The sequence below is a fragment of the Taudactylus pleione genome, unplaced genomic scaffold (assembly GCF_031769625.1).
Source record: "Taudactylus pleione unplaced genomic scaffold, aTauple2 ptg000430l, whole genome shotgun sequence".
Lineage (NCBI taxonomy): Eukaryota > Metazoa > Chordata > Amphibia > Anura > Myobatrachidae > Taudactylus > Taudactylus pleione.
In genome coordinates this window covers 821,845-836,644 of record NW_028284832.1, presented here as the reverse complement: position 1 = coordinate 836,644, position 14,800 = coordinate 821,845, and the positions used below count along the sequence as shown (strand labels likewise).

The 14,800-nt window shown below is 45.6% G+C and overlaps 1 protein-coding gene across 1 annotated transcript in view; it reads right to left on the bottom strand.

The window, feature by feature from the left end:
• ACSF3 (acyl-CoA synthetase family member 3) overlaps positions 1-14,800 on the bottom strand; it is a 96,058-nt gene that overhangs the window by 11,998 nt on the left and 69,260 nt on the right. The gene's annotated exons all lie outside the window — the stretch shown is intronic.

Below are 14,800 nucleotides of genomic sequence, written 5' to 3'. Positions count from 1 at the left end.
AGAGGTATAGGTTAGTATAGGATGAAGTATGTACAGAGAATAGTTTAGCATAGGATGCAGTATGTACAAAGGAGTAGGTTAGTTTAGAATGAGTTATAGATGGTGAGGTAAGTGAATATAAAATGCTGTCCTTACAGTTACAGGTCAGCATAATGCTCGTTGTGTAAAAATGCCTGAGTAGATGTAGAATGTTTGTATACAGAGGCATGGCCGCAACTAGGGGGGAGCTAGAGGTGCACGTGCACCGGGTGCCGGAATGCAGGGGGTGAAAAAGGGCTGACTCAGCCCCTGCACACTCCGTGCAGTCTTGTAGTGCGCGATGACTTGGGGGCTGAAGATTCCATGCGGACAGCTCCATCCGCATGGGCTCTGCTGATGACGGCCATCCAAAAATGGCCACCGCCGAGAAGACAGATGCTAGAGGTCCTACTGGACCTCTAGTGTCTGTTAGGCTAGCGCAATGCACATAGCGTTCCCGGAAGTGCCGGGAACGTTGGTTGCTGCTGGGAGAAGATGCAGAAAGCTGAAACCCCCTGGCAATGAGCATGAAACCCCCTGGCAACTAGCATGAAACCCCCTGGCAACTAGCATGAAACCCCCTGGCAACTAGCATGAAACTCCCTGGCAACTAGCATGAAACTCCCTGGCAACTAGCATGAAACACCCTGGCAACTAGCATGAAACTCCCTGGCAACTAGCATGAAACTCCCTGGCAACTAGTATGAAACCCCCTGGCAAAGAGCATGAAACCCCCGACAACGAGCATGGAACCCCTGGTAATGTGCAGGTAATGTTAAAGTAATTAGAAGCCTTACTGTGGGGCATAAAATGGTGTCGGGCAAATATGTAAGTGGCACTTTGGTAATAGGCATTACAGTGTGTGGCCTAATGTGTAATGGGCATTATGGTATGTGGAATAATGTTAGTAACTATACCAGGGACGTCTGACTAGTGCACTGCCTTATGGAGGAGCAAGGACAAAATCCAGGTACGGGAAGGGAGGGGGCGAAAAAATACTGCCTTGCACCAGGTGACAGATATCCTAGTTTCGGCCCTGACAGAGGTAAGGGTCAGCATATTATGTGTTAGGCAGAATTGTATGTATGAGTGCAGCACATGCAGCGTACTGTCATTGGTAAGTATTAAAGAGGTGTGGCTTACAGTGGGCTATGCACTATAGTATGCAGTCTGTACAGATGTAAGGGTCATTATAGTATATGGTATGTACAGAGGTATGGGTCATTATGGTATATGGTGTGTACAGAGGTATGGGACATTATGGTATGTGGTGTGTACAGAGGTATGGGACATTATGGTATGTGGTGTGGACAGAGGTATGGGTCATTATGGTATATGGTGTGTACAGAGGTATGGGACATTATGGTATGTGGTGTGTACAGAGGTATGGGACATTATGGTATGTGGTGTGTACAGAGGTATGGGACATTATGGTATATGGTATGTACAGAGGTATGGGTCATTATAGTATATGGTATGTACAGATGTAAGGGTCATTATAGTATATGGTATGTACAGAGGTATGGGACATTATGGTATGTGGTGTGTACAGAGGTATGGGACATTATGGTATGTGGTGTGTACAGAGGTATGGGACATTATGGTATGTGGTGTGTACAGAGGTATGGGACATTATGGTATGTGGTGTGTACAGAGGTATGGGACATTATGGTATGTGGTGTGTACAGAGGTATGGGACATTATGGTATGTGGTGTGTACAGAGGTATGGGACATTATGGTATGTGGTGTGTACAGAGGTATGGGACATTATGGTATGTGGTGTGTACAGAGGTATGGGACATTATGGTATGTGGTGTGTACAGAGGTATGGGACATTATGGTATGTGGTGTGTACAGAGGTATGGGACATTATGGTATGTGGTGTGTACAGAGGTATGGGACATTATGGTATGTGGTGTGTACAGAGGTATGGGACATTATGGTATGTGGTGTGTACAGAGGTATGGGACATTATGGTATGTGGTGTGTACAGAGGTATGGGACATTATGGTATGTGGTGTTAACAGAGGTATGGGACATTATGGTATGTGGTGTGTACAGAGGTATGGGACATTATGGTATGTGGTGTGTACAGAGGTATGGGACATTATGGTATGTGGTGTGTACAGAGGTATGGGACATTATGGTATGTGGTGTGTACAGAGGTATGGGACATTATGGTATATGGTATGTACAGAGGTATGGGTCATTATGGTATATGGTGTGTACAGAGGTATGGGACATTATGGTATGTGGTATGTACAGAGGTATGGAACATCATGGTATGTGGTATGTACAGAGGTATGGAACATTATGGTATGTGGTATGTACAGAGGTATGGAACATCATGGTATGTGGTATGTACAGAGGTATGGAACATTATGGTATGTGTTGGGTACAGAGGTATGGGACATTATGGTATATGGGGTGGACAGATGTATGGGACATTATGGTATATAGGACCTCATTCAGAGTCGGTCGTTGCGGCCGCTCGGTCCTAAGGGAAAAGGGGCCGGATATGCAAATGAAGTGCTCGCAAGTTGCGTCGTTAAGATGGGATCGTTAGCTGGACGAGCGAGGGGAGGATGCAGCCGTAAGACTAAAAACATGCCCCCTTCTCGTTTGCAATACACGTCATCTCCGTGCATATAAGGATTAATCGAGACCATTGGGAACCATCGGAGCTGGTCGTAGAGCTGAAGGTTGACCATACCCTCTCTTAAGCACTACGATCAAGTCAGTGTAAAAACCTCCCATGTCACATGTGCCATAACACTACTTAGTTAATTATGCACTCCCATAAAACGCCATTTGCATAGTCAGGCACGCCTGCGTTCGGATCTCCACTCCCCCGTTCACAAGCACCTTCCCGTTACCAGGAGAGAAAAATTTCCGATCGCAACAGCTAGTTTGCGCACGCGCATTGCGAAACTTACGCATGCGCTGTTTTGCGAACATCGCTGGGTACGACCGAGGGGCCGCTTACGACCGACTCTGAATGAGGTCCATAGTGTGTACAGAGGTATGGGACATCATGGTATGTGGTGTGTACAGAGGTATGGGACATTATGGTATGTGGTGTGTACAGAGGTATGGGACATTATGGTATGTGGTATGTACAGAGGTATGGGACATCATGGTATATGGGGTGGACAGAGGTATGGGACATTATGGTATATGGGGTGGACAGAGGTATGGGACATTATGGTATGCGGTATGTACAGAGGTATGGGACATTATGGTATATGGTGTGTACATAGGTATGGGACATTATGGTATATGGGGTGGACAGAGGTATGGGACATTATGGTATGCGGTATGTACAGAGGTATGGGACATTATGGTATGTATAGCACACACACACATATTCCAATAATATTTAGTCACTCACATTAGTCCGTGCCCCAATAAAGTTCACAATCTATATTAATCTCAATTAACCTGCCAGTATAGGAGATAAGATTCAGTATAATGCATAATGTGTAGGTATAAAAGTGCACAGAGTGTTGTGTTCAGATGATTACAATATGGTACAAACAGGTGGAGGCTACAATTAGATTTATAGCAGTGGTGTATCTATCATGGGTGCAGGGTGTGCAGTGCATACGAGCCTATGGCTCCAGGGGAGCCCCACACTGCACACCCTGTACCCAGCACTGACCACTGTGCCTCCCTTGCCGTGCTCTGTCTTTCTTTGCTTCTCCGCAGCGCCATCTTTTTAGTGATGTATTAAGAGTTATGGCATTGGACAGGAGCTAGCAAAGACTCTAGCACTGTCCCACCGTCTTTGTTATCTTCTGTGCAATGCGCCATCTTCCCGGATTTATCACCAGAAACATGGCGCCACGGAAGAACCACCAGAAAACGGTTAGGACTAGACTATACAAGGCTGATGGACCTGTGACGTCACACCCACGTGACCCGGCCTGAAAGGGGGAGGGGAGGGGATGCTAACGGGGGACCAAAAGTGTCCCTTCACGGGCTCGCTACGCTCCCCCCGCTATGCCCTAGTGGAAGTTAACGCATGCCCTAGTGGATGGTAACGCAAGAGCGGTCCAGTCTCCTGCAGCGGTCACGTGGTGGATACATCACAGAGGTCCTTTAGCCACATAGGAAATAGCAGCAACCATCAGAAAACCAACGCACTGCGCGGGAGACACATTCAAACAGGTATGTGGGGGTAGGCTGGCTTGCTGCACACAGCCCCCACTGTTATTAATACGCCCCTGATGTGTAGCATTAGAGAATCATTACTATTATCCACTTTCATTTTTGAATAGAGTGTCCACTGTGAGATGTAAAGGCAATGTAAGCTGCACTGAATACAGAGACGCATGTGAAGATAAAAGCGAGGAGTACGGCGTGCTAGAACTAATAATCTACAAGGGAAACGAGGGAAGAGGTACAGGTGCGTGGTATAGTCAGTGGGTCAGATGTGCATAAAAGCATAGGCTTGTAGTGATTGGACTGGCCACCCAGCTGCTCTCTGGCTGAACACAGAGATAAAGTACTGTGGGGATCAGATCATTGTAACACATGCATGGTAAGGACATTATTACAGAGAAGTATAGTGAGGGCATAAGCAGGATACAGAGACATATTCTAGTCAGTCAGGTTACAACTACACCACAGACAAGACTACAACATGGATTATTTTGAGAATGTGATCCTTTAAGAGAGGGGACAATTTAGGGGCTGATTCCCAGCACGACGAGAAAGTGTCTATTTGCCGGCAGCCGCTGAAGCCAGATTTACTACCTCATGCCATTGCGTCCCTGCACAGAGATCCGTCCGAATTGGCCCCTATGTCTCAAGGCACAGTCTCATAGAACAATGTACTGCAGTGGCTCCCAAACATTTTTTGGCCCGCTGTTCAATGAATATATCTGCAGTGCGCCCCAAACCCATTGAGGATCAAAATAACAGAGTAACAACTTAAAACAAATGAATCAATATCCAATCGCCCCCTAGCTAACCTCTCACCCTTCCTCCACACCACCTTTTTTTTTCTTAGAAAACACTTGAGTAGAACATTCCAATATAGATGCAGCATGGCAGACTATAATGAAAAGATGGCAAACCGAAACAAGCAGCATAGCGGGGTATTTATTATAGGGGCTGATGGCTTGACTGTTACAGGCCCAGAGCAGTAGAAGACCCAGGGCTCTTGTTACATTTGTACTAGGGATGGACAATTTACCTGTGTTATGGTAATAACACAAGAGAATGAGGTGGAGTGGTTCTTACCAGTGGCGGCTCCAGAGGCGGGGCTGCAGCACAGTCCAAAATTCAAATGGGGAGCCACACCAACTGTCATTTCACACGCTGCCAAACATAGAAGGCTGGGACTCACTGGCAGTTGGTGTGACTCCCCTATTTGAATTTTGGACCCCTGGAGCCGCCACTAGTTATTACAGGACAGAGGACAGAGGAAGGGGCCTGACAGTCAGAATATAAAACCTGTATAATACATACAGTATATATATATATATATATGTATATATATATATATATATACATACATACAGTCAGGTCCATAAATATTGGGACATTGACAGAATTTTCAGATTTCGGCCTCTATTCACCACCACAATGGTTTTGAAATGAAACAAACAAGATGTGCTTTAACTGCAGACTTTCAGATTTAATTTGAGGGTAATTATCATCATCAATTAACATCCAAATCGGGTGAACGGTGTAGGAATTACAACAGTTTCAATATGTGCCTCCCACTTTTTAAGGGGCCAAAAGTAGAGGGACTATCAACTCAAAAGCTATTTCATGGACAGGTGTGAGCTATTCCCTCGTTATTTCATTATCAATTAAGCAGGTAAAAGGTCTGGAGTTGATTCTAGGTGTGACATTTGCATTTGGAATCAGTTGCTGTCGACTCTCAATATGAGATCCAAAGAGCTGTCACTATCAGGGGAACAAGCCATCATTAGGCTGAAAAATCAAAACAAACCCATCAGAGAGATAGCAAAAACATTAGGTGTGGCCAAATCAAGTGTTTGGAACATTCTTAAAAAGAAAGAACGCACCGGAGAGCTCAGCAACACCAAAAGACCCGGAAGACCACGGAAAACAACTGTGGTGGATGACAAAATAATTATTTCCCTGGTGAAGAAAAACCCCTTCACAACAGTTGGCCAAATCAAGAACACTCTCCAGGAGGTAGATGTATATGTGTCAAAGTCAACAATCAAGAGAAGACTTCACAAGAGTGAATATAGAGGGTTCACCACAAGATACAAACCATTGGTGAGCCACAAAAACAGGAAGACCAGATTAGAGTTTGCCAAACAACATCTAAAAAAGCCATTACAGTTCTGGAACAACATCCTATGGACAGAGGAGACAAAGATCAACTTGTACCAGAGTGATGGGAAGAGAGGAGAAGGAAAGGAACTGCTCATGATCCAAAACATACCACCTCATCAGTGAAGCATGGTGGTGGTAGTGTCATGGCGTGGTCATGTATGGCTGCCAATGGAACTGGGGGCCTGATTCAGAGCCGCTTGTAAGCGGCCGTTCGATCGCTCCGAGCAATGTTCGCACAACTGCGCATGCGTATGTGTCGTAATGCGCATGCGCCAACTAGTCATTGCGGTCGGAAATCGAGCGCTCGCAAAATAGCGAGTGCCTGCTAATTTGAGTGACTGGATGAGGTGTTTGTGGGTGGTAACAGGGGAAGGTGCTTGAAAACGGGGAGTGGAGATCCGAACGCAGGCGTGCCAAACGGTCAAAACGGGCGTTTTAAGGGTGTGCATAATTAACAAAGCAGCGTCATCGGCCACGTCACTTGGTTGTTTCTTAGCCTGAACTGTTCGCATGATTGCGGTAGGAAAATCCAACCACAAGCACTGCGAGCAGTTCAGACGCCTTTCGATGTACTCGATTAATCTAATAAATAGCGGAGATGACATAGGATGCGAGCGGCCAGGGGGCGTCTTTACAAAATAGCGAGTGCATGTTTCGTTCGCTCGCTCAGACATAGAGGCGTCAACAGACCGCAAAGAGCGAGCGCTCAATTTAAATAGCTGGCCCCTTTTTCTGAACGAGCGAGTGCAAATAGCGTCCGGCTCTGAATCAGGCCCAGGTTCCCTTGTATTTATTGATGATGTGACTGCTGACAAAAGCAGCAGAATGAATTCTGAAGTGTTTCAGGCAATATTATATGCTTCAGAACTCATTGGATGGCGCTTCACAGTGCAGATGGACAATGACCCGAAGCATACTGCAAAAGCAACCAAAGAGTTTTTTAAGGCTAAAAAGTGGAATGTTATGCAATGGCCAAGTCAATCCCCTGACCTGAATCTGATTGAGCATGCATTTCACTTGATGAAGACAAAACTGAAGGGAAAATGCCCCAAGAACAAGCAGGAACTGAAGACATTTGCAGTAGAGGCCTGGCAGAGCATCACCAGGGATGAAACCCAGCGTCTGGTGATGTCTATGCGTTCCAGACTTCAGGCTGTAATTGCCTGCAAAGGATTTGCAACAAAGTATTAAAAAGTGAAAGTTAGATTTAGGATTGTTTAGTTTGTCCCATTACTTTTGGCCCCTTAAAAAGTGGGAGGCACATATAGAAATCACATCTTGTTTGTTTCATTTCAAAGCCATTGTGGTGGTGAATAGTGGCCAAAATATGAAAATTCTGTCAATGTCCCAATATTTATGCACCTGACTATATATATATATACATACATATACATACAGACACACACACACAGTGTAGTGCCAGATTGCTTTGCAATTACACTCATACAGAGTATACACTCGCAAAGTGAGTGACAGGTAGTCAGCATTTGGGAGTGGTCAGAAGAACCCAGGCATGTCTGACCATTTGGATGCCGTTTCATGGGCGTGCATAAATTAGCCATCAGCGTGCGAGGAGAGCTGCAGTGTTTGCGGCTGGTCAGACCTGCCACAAGGGCAAGACAGCTGCTCGATTTGAGTCGATGTTACCGATATTTACGCAAGTAAGCGACCTTGTACGCAGATGAGGAGCCAGCAGTGGGTGTCCCTATGCTCGGGTGATCTTTGCAAGCATTCACATATTTTCGCAGCTGCATTCAGTACAAAATTGCAGCTGCGATCGCATTAACTGAATCAGGCCCTGTGACATCTTGGAAATGCCCCGACCTGCAACAGTTGTAACCGGCTAGCCTGCCCATGGCAAGGCGATGTGAATTATTGGAGTTCAAATGGGGCAAGATAGTCGGTAACCCAACAGGTGGGACATTCCATTTCTGAAATCGTGCACACATTTACCATTCATCGATCTACACTGTCGGTGTCAGAGGGGGTCCTGCATGATACTAAGCACCTATCCCATGACTTTTGGCATTCCAGTGTGTATATAAAAAAAAATATATATATTTATTGTGACACAGTCAGGGTTGGGGTCCCTCTCCTGGGGTAGATGGACTCTCTTTACACACACAGCAGCCGTAGAAACAGGATACAAGTCTGGGGTTCTTGTACAAACTGGTCGCGCCAGTCTATATTGTGCCAAATGAATATAAACATAAGCAAAACATAAGTCCTAGTTCGGCTGGGCACTAGCAACACAGCAGATTCCCTCTATAATAATGGTAGGGCCTATTGCCCTCACTATCAACAAAACACGTGCACAGTACTTACGAGTAAAGTAACCAAGTGTCTCTGAACAGGCTAGTCTGCCTGCTCTCCCAGGTGTGAGACACACAGCCACAAACAAACTCAGCTTATATTAGCCATTTCCAGCTGCAAGCCCTAATGAGCCTGTTACCAGGCTGAAAGGCCCAAAACCTGGAGTAGCCTGTGGATGGAGCCCTCCCTCTCCTCACATCCACACCCCCAGGACCCAAACCTGCTTTTCTCTAAAGCCGACATTTCTAGTCTGTTTTTCCCAAACAGATTTCTCCTGGGGGTTTCAGAACACATATGACAGGAACCTAGGACATACATAGAAGCCATTTCACACTTCTCCAGTGCTTCTATCACATTTCTCCCCCCCCTTTGTTTCAACCTGTGGGGCGGAACTGCAGCCCCCAAACAATGGACACGTGACAAAGCATCTGCATTGGCCAGCTGGCTTCCTGGCCTGTGTTCTACCATAAATTTAAAGGTTTGTAATGCCAAGAACCATCTCGTTATTCTCGCATTACTGTCCTTGTTTTCTGACATCCACTTCAGAGGGACATGGTCAGTGATCAATCTGAACTTTGTTCCCACTAAGTAGTACCTGAGAGTCTCTAACGCCCACTTTATGGCCAATGCTTCTTTCTCGACTGTAGCAAAGTTTCTTTCATGTACATTTAATTTCCGGCTTAAGAAGAAAATCTGGTGTTCTTCACCCTCTTTGCTTTGGGACAGGACTGCTCTGATACCTACATCTGACGCATCGGTTTGTACAACAAACTCTCTGTCAAAATCAGGGGTCTTCAGAACTGGTTGCGTACATAACAATATTTTTAACTCCAGGAAAGCCTTCTCTGCTTCAGGACCCCATTCCACCATGACTTTCTGTTTGCCTTTGGTAAGGTCAGTCAGTGGGACTGCAACGGTGGCAAAATTGGGTATAAACCTCCTATAATACCCAGTGATCCTTAAGAAGGCTCTCACCTGCTTTTTATTCAGGGGTCGTGGCCAGTTTTGGATTGCTTCAATCTTATTGAGCTGTGGCTTTATCAAACCTCTGCCAATGGTGTACCCAAGATATTTAACTTCTTCCATCCCCAGACAACACTTTTTTTGGGTTGGCTGTCAAACCTGCGTTATAGATGGAGTCCAACACCGCTTGTTTACTCTGGGTAAGTGAGACTGCCAATCAGGACTATGAATGACCACATCATCCAGATAAGCAGCAGCATACTGTCTATGGGGCCTTAGAATCCTATCCATCATTCTTTGAAAGGTAGCAGGTGCCCCATGTAGCCCAAAGGGCAACATTCTGTACTGAAACAACCCCTCTGGTGCAGAAAAAGCGGTCTTTTCTTTGGTGTTCTCAGTTAACGGCACTTGCCAATACCCTTTGGTTAAGTCAAGAGTAGTTAAATATCTGGCTGTCCCCAGCCTTTCAATTAGTTCGTCCACCCTAGGCATAGGGTAAGCATTGAAATTTGACACACTGTTCAATTTCCGGAAGTCATTGCAGAATCGCACACTCCCGTTGGGTTTTGGAATGAGCACAATGGGACTTGACCACTCACTATGCGATTCTTCAATTACACCCAACTCTAACATTTAATTTCCTTCCACACAGATTCTCTTTGGGCTTCTGGTAACCTATAGGGTTTTAGGTTAACCTTAACCCCTGGGTCAGTGATTATGTCATGTTTGATGACCGTGGTTTTTCCCTGGTAGGTCAGAAAACAGCACCCTATTTCTGATCAGAAATTCCTTAACTTCCTGCTGTTGACTGGCTGACAGGGTTTTTGCCACTGTCACTTCGGGTACCATGGGCCCTGGGTTTACAGGAGGGGCTCGGACGGCTAACAGTGCTGCTCTTTCCTTCCAGGGTTTTATAAGATTTACATGGTATATCTGTTCTGGCTTCCTTTTCCCTGGCTGGTAAACTTTAGAAATTGACCTGCCCCATTTTTTCTAAGATTTCAAAGGGTCCTTGCCATTTAGCCAGAAGTTTACTTTCTACTGTGGGAACCAACACCAACACTCTGTCCCCTGGAGCAAAGTTGCGTAAGCGAGCATTGCGGTTGTATACCCTCTGTTGAGCCTGTTGGGCCTGTTCCAAGTGCTCTCTTACTATCGGCACCACAACAGCAATTCTTTCTTGCATTTGAGAAACATGCTCAATAACTGTTTTATACGGACTGGACTGCCCCTCCCATGTCTCTTTGGCAATGTCAAGTAACCCCCTTGGATGTCTCCCGTAAAACAAATCAAAAGGGGAGACCCCTGTGGAGGATTGGGGAACCTCTCTTATGGCCAACAGCAAATAAGGTAACAAGTAATCCCAATCTCTACCATCTCTGTCCACTACTTTCCTTAGCATGTGTTTTAAAGTTTTATTAAACCTCTCCACTAACCCATCAGTTTGGGGCTGGTACACAGAGGTTCTTAATTGATCAATTTTAAACAGGCGGCATAACTCCTTCATGATTTTTGACATAAATGGGGTACCTTGGTCAGTCAGGGTCTCCTTAGGTATTCCCAACCTGCTAAAGACATGGACTAATTCTCTAGCAATGGTCTTGGTTGACGTATTGCGTAATGGTATCGCTTCCAGGTACCTGGTAGCGTAATCCATTATCACCAGAATATATTGATGGCCCCGGGCAGATTTCATTAATGGCCCAACCAAATCCATAGCTATTCTTTCAAACGGAACCTCAATAATGGGTAACGGAACCAGGGGACTTTTGAAATGCGGCCTTGGAGCATGATACTGACATTCAGGACGGGATGTACAATAGTCAGATACCTCTTTATGGACCCCGGGCCAAAAAAACCTCTGCACAATTCGCTCAGTAGTTTTCTCTACCCCTAGGTGGCCTGCCGTTATATGACCATGGGCAAGATCTAATACTGTTCTTCTGTATGCTTTGGGACTATTAATTGTTCTACAATATCTTCCCCCTTCTTAGTCACCTGATAAAACAAATCCTGACATACTGCCATGTGAGGATATGACAAAGGACTATGGGTTTACCATTAATCACCTTGACATTCTCCCTGGCTTTTACCAGTGTAGGGTCATTCAACTGCTCCACTGCAAAGACCTCTCTCCTGACCTCAAGATCAGGCAGGCGGTCCACAGGCTCAATAACACTCCCCACCTCAGTGGGAGGCACACCACTTGGCGAGCCACCATCATGCTCCGCATTCTCTAGTTCGCCAATCATACTAGAAAAAGGGAACATCTCTGACTCTGCTACTACATCAGTAACCCTTTCAAACGAGTCAGGGTGATTTACCTCTGTGCAAAATCGGCTTTCCCACATCTTCCAGAAGTTGGCGAAGTCTCTCCCCAATATAGCATCATACATTAAGCCCTGTACCAAACCCACAGAGACTATCGCGGAACCACATAGTGTTTCTATGTTCACTTCTGCAGTAACATAATACTGGGTATCCCCATGTATGCAGGTCACACCAACAGTTTTCCCCTCACCAGTTCAGCTTTCATAAGTGTAACCAGGCTACCGGAATCTAACAGAGCCTCTACTCGGTTGCCTTCTACAGTGAGTATACACATGTACTTATCTGTCTCAACCTGCCGGTCAGCAGTACAGGCTGGTTGTGCAAAGAAAGACATCCTGTGGTTGACATAAGCAGTATCACATTGCATAGGTTCAGAGGTAAGTGAACAATTAGCCGCAATATGGCCAAAACCACCACATCGAAAACACTGAATCACACTATTATCTCGTCTTTTACAGGGTAGGAACCTTCCTGGCCTGGCTGCTCCGTCTCCAGGTTCCACACCCCCGGTCTTGAGTAAACTCCACCGCCCAGCACCCTTCTCCCCTGGAACAGTCTTACCAGTGTCAATGAGAGTTCGCCGTTGTGCCATCGGGGGTCGGTGGGGCACACTCATCAGCTCCTCAGCCGCCACGTACCTCTCCACCAGTTCGACTAGCTGGTCTGCGGACTTAGGGTCTGCATGGCTCACCCACTTGCGCAGAGACGAAGGTAGCTATTGCAGATACCGGTCCATCACGACTCTTTCCACAATCTGTGGTCCTGTCAGCGTCTCGGGCTGCAGCCATTTTGTGGTTAGATGGACGAGGTCATGCATCTGTGAGCGTGGAGGTTTTTCCATTTGGAACTCCCAGCGGTGAAAATTGTTGGGCCGAACAAATGAGGTGACTCCCAAGTGGATTAGGATCTCCCGTTTTAACTTTGCATAGTCCTTGGCATCATCCAGGCATAAATCATAGTAGGCCATTTGAGGTTCTCCAGACAGTAAAAGTGCCACAAGCTCTTTAGGCCACTTCTCTCTTTCGGCGGTTCTGTCAAAGGCCATAAAGTACGCCTCCACATCATCACTCTGGGTCATCTTTTGCAGAAAGTGACTGGCCCGCATGGTGTAAGTGTTAGTTAGAAGAGCAGGGGAAGCATCTCCAGACTGGACGACAAGCTGTTGTGCCACCTCTTTTATGGCCCGGCTGTTTTTTACGCTATGGCCTGGCGGGTTTCCTCGATGGTGACTTGTTGTTGCCTCTGCGCTGCCTCCAAGGCCAATAGTTGCACCTGGGTGGATTCCTGCTGAGCTCTGGTAGCTTCTTGCTGAATTTTGTTTGTTTCCTGCTGTGCTGCCGTAGCTTGGAACAAGGCTTAACAATGTCCTCCATTTTGTCCTGGAGTGTAGGTTGGAAGCAGAATCTGGCTTCCCTAAGGCATTAGGGGATGCCACCTCTATGGACTTCAAAGGACACAACTTTATATCCACATTGATGAATTGGTGTCTGTCCCTTTAAATTTTAAACGAAAATTTTTCCTTGCTGAAATTTCAGTGTGTGATTGCCCGCATTCTCCACCAAATGTGACACGGTCAGGGTAGGGGTCCCTCTGCTGGGGTAGATAGTCTCCCTCTTTACACACACAGCTGTAGAAACAGGATACAAGTCTGGGGTTCTTGTACAAACTGGTCGGCGCCAGTCTTTATTGTGCCAAATGAATATAAACATAAACAAAACATAAGTCCTAGCCCGGCTGGGCACTAACTACACAGCAGATTCCCTCTCTATAATAATGGTAGGGCCTATTGCCCTCACTATTAACAAAACATGTGCACAGTACTTACAAGGAAAGTAACCAAGTGTCTCTGAACAGGCTAGTCTTCCTGCTCTCCCAGGTGTGAGACACTAAGCCACAAACAAACCCAGCTTATCTTAGCCATTTTCAGCTGCAATCCCTAATGAGCCTGTTACCAGGCTGAAAGGCCCAAAACCTGAAGTGGCCTGTGGATGGAGCCCTCCCTCTCCTCACATCCACACCCCCAGGACCCAAACCGGCTTTTCTCTAAAACCGACATTTCTAGTCTGTTTTTCCTAAACAGACTTCTCCTGTGGGTTTCAGAACACATATGACAGGAACTTAGGACATACAAAGAAGCCATTCCACACTTCTCCAGTGCTTCTATCACAATATTATATATATATATATATATATATAAACACATACACACATAGCTCCACAAAATGTCAAATAGTAAAGTGTGACGTTTACTATCTAACTATCTAAATAGTAGGAAAATATTTGCATGTATAGAGCATATACTTGATTGTGTCTGTGTTCATGTGTATAAGATGTGCTAATGTGTATTTACAGTATAAATTGTGGTTCATCCCCTTCAAAGCACATGCAGGTGCTATTCGCGTGCAGTGAAACATGTTTTGTTTTGTTATTTTTAATTGCTCATACAGGAGAACAGAACATGAAGCTTCAAAGATGATGGATTAATATCACTGGTCCCGCAATCAAATTTTACCATAGGGCACAGTAATCGTTTGGTATAAGCTTGTGGTTAGGTGTCTCCACATATCATTACTACACTATAGTGAAAGATGAGATGTTAGTGAGATATAGATAAGGAATTTTACTCTGCAGAGGGATAGCTGAACTAAAGACTGTACATAATGGGTTATAAAATAAAAGGTAGATGCTAACATATAAATCACAACAAATTCTTCCACGTAGGAAAATATGTACAAGTATTGCACTTATCTGTGTGAAATAGTACCAGGTATTACAGTGTGTCACATTAGCTGTCACTCTCATTCCTCTACCTGTCACTGCAGCTGTCACTGTGACCCTCTGCCTGTCAGTCTT